The following is an 8313-nucleotide window of genomic DNA, read 5'->3' as shown; positions in this document are numbered from 1 at the left end:
TTTCAGTTTAGGATAAACTAACGTGGTAGCTGTGTTAATAAACGTTAATAAATAATGAAAATGGAAATAAGATGATATTGTTTTATTGGACTAATTTTAATACAGTACATTTTTGATCAATGTTTAGAAAACAAACCCTCCTTCCTCATGTCAGAACAGGGTACCATAACTCCTGCATACTGTCCTGACTTAAGGAAAGAGGTTTTTTTCCTCTAAAAGCTAATTTTAAAATGTATTTAGTCCAATAAAATGGTATCATATTACCCAATTTTATTGTTAATCTATAGTGTAATGATTGTAATTTCTCAGTTTTTGAAATTTACTTCTGCTATCTTTATATTTTGAACAGTACAGGAGAACATGCATCACTTTTTCTCTTTCTCTACTGTTGCACTGTAACTTCTTGGGAGAGCAGGGGTGGGAGGCTGTAGAGGAAAGCATCAGAGAAGGGCTTGTAGAGCATGAGGAGGGCTATCCCAAATGTTGTTTATAGCTCTTCATCAAAAGTAAAATAAATATTTTAGTAGCTAGACAGTTTTCATTTTTATTTTTTAGGTGCCGCATGTACCTTTTTGAGTTAATTAAAATATTATTAAACTAGTAGATGGAATTCCTATTAAAGCAGCAGTCATTGGGGGCTGAGAAAAAAGAGGCTTTTCTATGTAATGATCAGGATGTTTGATTTTTATTACATTTTAAATAGAGGTAGAATGGGGGTTGATTAGCTTTGTCGTACTAGCTGCTTTAAGAGAGAGAGAAAGGAAACACTCCTTTTAGAACATGGCTTTATGGAATGCAGATGTTTCCGTGTTAATATCACATTAATGGCACACTTGTGCTATTGAGTAATCAAGAACTTTGAATTGTGCAATATATACATACATATATACAGTAAATAAATAAATTGCCCATTATATGCAGGTGTGAACAACTTTTTCATGCCTGTGTTAGCCCAATAGTCCTATGACCACGAACCATAATTACCCATTATAGACCTTTAATGCACCTGTTGAGATCAGCACTGTTAATGAACTGGCCCCTTTAGGTTTGCATAACATGTTCTTTTTTTTTTTTCTTTTTTGCATCCATGAGCTAATAAATTGCTCCTAACCCAACCCTTGCTGAAAAAGATAATCTGATATCTCTTTGACTGGTCAATAGTACTTGGCTAGAACAAGCTTATTTTAAAACTGGGCATGACAGCTCTTGAAAAGAAAAGTGAGTGAAAACAGAGGAAGTCTGGATGGGAACAAAACATTTAAATAAGTAAGAGATATCTGTCCACACCTGAAATTTCTATGGGAATCCAGGCCTGAGTCTCAGCCTGCCTCTCTGACGTTGCTGCCTGGATGTCTCACCACCATGTACATCTTGTTAACCACATGGCCAAGGCTGAATTCCTTTTCTTTCCTCCTAAACAGGGACGAAGTGTGAGATAATAAAATTTGCAGACGACACCAAACTATTTAGTGGAGCTCGGACAAAGAAGGACTGCGAAGAATTGCAGAAGGACTTGAACAAACTAGGGGAATGGGCGACGAGATGGCAGATGAAGTTCAACGTTGAAAAATGTAAAGTATTACATGTGTGAAGCAGAAACCTGAGATACAACTATACGATGGGAGGGATGTTATTGAATAAGAGTGCTCAAGAAAGGGACTTGGGGGTAATGGTGGACATGACAATGAAGCCGACGGCACAGTGCGCAGCAGCCGCTAAGAAGACAAATAGAATGCTAGGCATAATCAAGAAGGGTATTACAACCAGAACGAAAGAGGTTATCCTGCCATTGTATTAGGCGATGGTGCGTCCGCATCTGGAGTACTGCGTCCAATATTGGTCGCCGTACCTTAAGAAGGATATGGCATTACTCAAAAGGGTTCAGAGGAGAGCGACACGTCTGATAAAAGGGATGGAAAACCTTTCGTACGCTGAGAGATTGGAGAAACTGGATCTCTTTTCCCTGGAGAAGAGGAGACTCAGAGGGGATATGATAGAAACTTACAAGATCATGAATGGCATAGAGAGAGTAGAGAAGGACAGATTCTTCAAACTTTCAAAGAATAAAAGAACAAGAGGGCATTCGGAAAAGTTGAAAGGGGACAGATTCAAAATGAATGCTAGGAAGTTCTTCTTTACCCAACGTGTGGTGGACACCTGGAATGCGCTTCCAGAGGACGTAATAGGGCAGAGCACGGTACTGGGGTTTAAGAAAGGACTGGACAACTTCCTGCTGGAAAAGGGGATAGAGGGGTATAGATAGAGGATTACTGCACAGGTCCTGGACCTGTTGGGCTGCCGTGTGCGCGGACTGCTGGGCACGATGGACCTCGGGTCTAACCCAGCGGAGGCATCGCTTATGTTCTTATGTTCTCCTTCCCCCATTCTCTGTAGCGAAGGATAGCACCTTCATCCTCCCTGTCTCGTCATCTTGCAACCCCAGAGTCATCTTTGATTCATTGCTCTCCTTCTCTCATATCCAACAGACTGGCAAAACTTGTTGTTTCCTTCTCTATAATATTGCTAAAATCTGTCCTTTCCTTTCTGAGCATGTTGCCAAAACCCTTGTCCATGCCCTTGTCATGATTACTGCAACGTGCTTCTCACCGGTCTACTGCTATGCCATATCTCTTCATTTCAATATTCTGCCAGGGTCATTATATCCACATTAGTCCTCTCCTAAGGTGGCTTCACTGGCTCCCAGTCCATCTTTGCATATGATTCAAACTCCTGATGTTCAAATGTATTTATTTTTAGTATTTATATACCACTTATAGCCTAAGCATTTTTCCCTACCTGTCCCAGTGGGCTCACACTCTATCTAATGTACCTGGGGGCAGTGGGAGATTAAGTGACTTGCCCAGAGTCATAAGGAGCACTGTTGGATTTGAACCCACAATCTCAGGGCGCAGAGGCTGTAGCTCTAACCATTGTACCATACACTGCAACACCTTAATATCTCTTGTTACTCCCTATACTCCCCTCCGGGAACTCCGCTCATCAGACAAGTCTCTCCTCTCTGTACTCTTCTCCTCTACCACCAACGTCTCCATTCCTTCTACCTTGCTGCGCCACATGCTTGGAACAACTTACCTAGCTCACTACGTCAGGCTCCGTCCCTAGCAGTATTCAAAGCCAGACTAAAAACCTACAGTACTTATTTGAAGCTGCTTTTAAATACTGACCCAACCAACGGTTCATAGACAAAATCGCGCGAGACAACGGCACGCCGACAACTGAGCGCAAGGTTGACGGCGCACCGAAGAAAAGCACTATTTTAAAGGGTTCCGACGGGGGGTGTTGGTGGGGAACCCCCCTATTTTACTTAACAGACATCGCGCTGGCGTTGTGGGGGGTTGTAACCCCCCTCATTATACTTGAAACCGAACTTTTTGCCTGTTTTTTAGGGAAAAAGTTCAGTTTTAAGTATAATGTGGGGGGTTACAACCCCCCCAAACCCCCCACAACGCCAGCGCAATGTCTGTTAAGTAAAGTGGGGGAGTTCCCCCCACACACAACCCCGTCGGAGCCCTTTAAAATAGTGCTTTTCTTCAGCGTGCCGTCAACCTTGCGCTCAGTTGTCTGCATGCCATTGTCTCGCGCGATTGAGTCCCTTCACTCCCAACCAACATATCTGTCTGTCACTCCCTTAATAGTCCCCTCCCACCTTTTAGCCCCCTCTGTCAGCCTCTTTTACAAAGCTGCGCTAGCAACAGCCCCGAAGCCCTTTAAATCTCTATGGGCTTCAGGGCCATCAGCGCAGCCGCTAGCGCGGCTTTGTAAAAGAGGCCGTGTGTGTCTGTCATAATTAGATTGTAAGCTTTTCTGAGCAGGGACTATCTCTCTTGCATATACAATGTACAGCACTGCATGTGCCTGGTAGTTCTATAGAAATAATAAATTATTGTTGTTGTATCTTATCTGGACCAATCAGTCCCTGGGTGTTTAAACAAAAAAAAAAAAAAAGAACACCTGAAGAACAATCAAAACAATTGTGAATTAAGTTTCCTCGATTCACTGAGTTTGTTCAATGCAAACATCAGCATTGGAAAAATGACTGCAATGCAAGATAAGCAGCGGAATACCTTCATCCCCATCTTTATGAGAAATCACCTCCTGCTGTGAAGAGCAATGTAGCCAGGTTAAACATTACCAAAAAGAGCAGCCTGAGGAGGCTGATGCAGTTTTTACTCCTGTTACTGTTTGACTGAAGCTTTGTCTTTTTGTTTGCTAACATGCTTCACTTTCTTTGCTGGGTCAAATGTTTGTTTATTTGGATTTTGCTCTCGCCCTTTCATTGGTAGCTCTAGGTGAGTTATGTTCAGCTAAGACTGCTGCAAAGGGATTAGGTGCCTTAGGCAAACCTTTAGAGCTGCACTTCCCTTCATTAATTTTGAGACCCTCTGAGTCCTTAATAATTTGATGGTAATAATAAAGTCAACCATCATGTTTATCCCAACAACCCTACCCCTACCCGAACAGTCCTTGAGAATGTAGAATAGTGTTTTATATGCTCAAGTAGCTGCAAATAGAATTGCTCCAGGGTATATGCAAAAAAGTATCCACTCAAAAATCATAGCACCTGTTTTTATGTGATATGCACATTCTGTACAATTGTCATTTTATAAACACAAATAATACAGAGCAAGGATCAACAAAACCCCTGTCTCCCCTCTCTTTCACAAATATCCCCTTCACTATTGTGAAAACTGAACAAACCAAATTACTACAGAATGCTACATAGAAAAATCAAGCTAACAGAATACTTCAGTCACACATGGCAGGAATAGTGTTAGGGGAGTGCAACTAGGGCAACTGCCCCCTGGTCAGAGAGAGCCCTAAGCCAGCTGGAAGCTAAAGAAGCACAGCGTGGGCTTTGCGGTCCCCAGTTATGTCTAATACCAGCTCTAGAAGGATACATATTTCAAATCTGAAATATTCTAATCACAAAATATAAAATAAATTTTTTTGTTGTTGTTGTTGTTGTCTGGTAATTTTATTTTTCAAATCACTTTGGTCTCATGCTTTGGTTTTGGGTTCCTTCTGTCTTCATCGTGGAATAGCTGGCTCCTGAAGGTAAAATAGGCCGAGTCTGATATGGGCGCAATTTTTTTACCACAGGAGCAAGACTTTACACCGCTTCCAAGGGGCGGTGAAAGGTCTTGTCCCCATTCCTGCGTTAAACCAGTTGCAAATGTCCCCATTTACTGCAGTGACCACGGTTTACCGCAGTAAACGGTCCCCGTGTCATTCTCTAATGCACATCAACATTCTAGGGGGTGAGAATGAGTAAAGGAGTAAAGTAGGGGAAGTACAGAACATTATCTGATGTAAATAGAATTGACCCGTTGTTGAATAAGTGAAATGTCAAATAATATGGAAAACAACTTTATGCATAAAGAACTGACAGGGTATCTGAATGTAACGTGGAGGGGCATAATCAAAAGAAATATCTTAAGTCCAATTTGGGGCTAGTCACCCAAAGTCAGCAGGAGAAAAATGGCCATTCTCAAAAAGTACGTTCAAAATATTTATTTTTTCAAAAATCGTCTCTTTGTACATCCAGGCTTTTAAGGAAATAAGAACATAAGAAAAGCCTTACTGGGTCAGACCAATGGATCTTCAAGCCCAGTAGCCCATTATCATGGTGGCCAATCCAGGTCACTAGTACCTGGCCAAAACCCATGAAGTAGCAATATTCCATGCTACCAATCCAGGGCAAGCAGTAGCTTCCCCCAAGTCTCTCAATAACAGACTATGGACTTTTCCTCCAGGAACTAGACCAAACCTTTTTTGAAACCAGCTACGCTATCCGCTCTTACCAGAACCTCTGGCAACTGCTTTCAACTCTTAACTACCACTCACTGCTGTCAGATACTTATACCCACTGTATCGTTTCCTCTACCATAATCTCCCAACCCTGTAATGTCCTGTCTAAATTAGATTGTAAGCTCTTCTGAGCAGGGACTGTATGTTAAAATGTACAGCACTGCGTACACCTTTTCAACACTATAGAAATAATAAATAGTAGTGGTAGTAATGCGTTCCAGACTCAGCTTTACTATTCTCTGACTGAAAAAAATATTTCCTCCTATTGGTTTTAAAAGCATTTCCCTGTAACTTCATTGAGTATCCCATAGGGCTCCTTTTACTAAGGTGCGCTAGTGTTTTTAGAGCACGCAGGATTTTAGCGCATGTTAAACCCACGCTACTCTTCTAGAACTAACGCCAACTCAATGCTGGCGTTAAGGTCTAGCACGCACGGAAATTTAGCGCGCGCTATTCCGCACATTAAGGCCCTAACGCACCTTTGTAAAAGGAGCCCCTAGTCTTTGTAATTGTTGACGGAGTGAAAAATCAATCCTTCAATCAAAAATCAATCAAAACTTGCACCTGTTCTACTCCACTCAGGATTACGTAGGCTTCAATCATATGTCCCCCTCAGCCATCTCTTTTCCAAGCTGAAGAGCCCTAACCTTTCTAGTCTTTCCTCATCATCTTGGTCACTCTTTTTTTTTTTTAACCTTTTCTAGTGCCGCTATATCTTTCTTTAGATAAGGAGACCAGAATTGAACTCAATAATCCAGATGAGATCATACCATGGAGCATTATAACATTCTTAGTCTTGTTAACCATCCCTTTTTTTAATAATTTCTAGCATCCCATTTGTTTTTTTTATCCACCTTTGAACTCTAGATACTTCATTCTGCCTAAAGATATCTAGGAATGCCAGGTACTCTTTCCATATCTACTATTTGTCTCGTCCAGTCTTTTTTTCTTTCTTTTAACAGAAATTCAGCAGCCTAACATGTTTCCCCTTCCTAGTGTTTGTTCCTGACATGTTTCCTTTTTTAACTTTATTTAGTTCTTTCCCCCTTTCCATGTATAATCTGTATGGTTTGTCTGTAGTTTGAAGATAACTGTGTTTTAAATTATTGTATCCCTTATCTATAATAATAAAACGCTAAGCACGCATGCGCACTCTTAACGCCATGTTGCCTGATCTGTAGTTCCATGGACGGCAGAGTGCTCATGCGCGCTTACCACGCATCTCTCTGTCTCACACCGGGCTTGCCGGCTCCGGCCAGACAAAGTTCATTTTTTTGTTCAAAGCCCCCGCCATAGCTCCTCTATCGAACCTCACCAGAGTCGGAGAAGACTTCCGACTCTGCCGGGGATCGAGAGAGGAGACGCAGCGTCGGCTTTGAACTAAAAAATGAACTTTGGTTGACCGGAGATGGCAAGCCCGCTGCGAGACAGAGAGATGGCTCCCTTACTGCCCCCCCCCCCTTCCCTTCCCGCGGTCCTGACTACAAACCTGCCAATTACAGCAGCGTGTGCAGCACTCTACACACGCTGCTTCGGGGCCTTCTATTGCCCTGATTTGCTCTGCCGCGTCTCTGATGATGTCATCAGGGACGTGCCAGAGTAAATCAGGGCAGTAGAAGGCCCCGAAGCAGCGTGTGTAGAGTGCTGCACACGCTGCTGGAATCAGCAGGTTTGTCAGGACTGTGGGAAGGGAAAGGGGGGGCAGTATGGGAGACGGCCAGACCGCGGGAAGAGAAAGGGGAGGTAGGGGAAACGCTGCTGCTGCACAGGGAAGTGGTGTGGGGGGAGGGAAACGGAGGGATAGGGAATGCTGCTGCTGCACAGGGAAATGGAGGGGGAGAGAATACTGCTGTGGCTACTGCACAGGGAAGTGGGGGGAGAGAAATGTTGCTGCATAGGAGGCAGGGAGAGAGACATAGATAGAAAGAAAGACAGTGGGAGGAAGGGAGACAGAAAGAAAAGAAGAAAGACACAGGGGCAGGGAGAAACACAGACAGACAGACAGACAAAGGGGGCCAGGGAGAGAGACAGACAGAAAAAAAGACAGCGGGAGGGAAAGAGAGAGACAGAAATAAAGACAGACAGACATATATTCTAGCACCCATTAATGTACTTTCGCCTAGAATTTTTGATAGGCATGTAATCAAATTTTAAATAAACTATGAATGTTTCATCATATTGTCTATGATGACACCCAGATCCTTTTCTTGGGTGTTAACCCCCAAGGTGGACCCTGGCATCCGGTAACTGTGATTTGGGTTATTCTTCCCAATGTGTATCACTTTGCATTTGTCCACATTAAATTTCATCTGCCACTTGGACACCCAGTCTTCTAATTTCCTAAGGTCCGCCTGCAATTTTTCACAATCCTCATGTGTTTTAACAACTTTGAACAGTTTAGTGTCATTTGTAAATTTAATCACCTCTCTCATCGTTCCAATTTCCAGATCATTTATAAATAAGTTAAATAGCACTGGTCCCAGT

The sequence above is a fragment of the Geotrypetes seraphini genome, chromosome 2, assembly GCF_902459505.1.
Source record: "Geotrypetes seraphini chromosome 2, aGeoSer1.1, whole genome shotgun sequence".
Taxonomy (NCBI): Eukaryota; Metazoa; Chordata; class Amphibia; order Gymnophiona; family Dermophiidae; genus Geotrypetes; species Geotrypetes seraphini.
Note: the sequence above shows the minus strand (reverse complement) of the source record.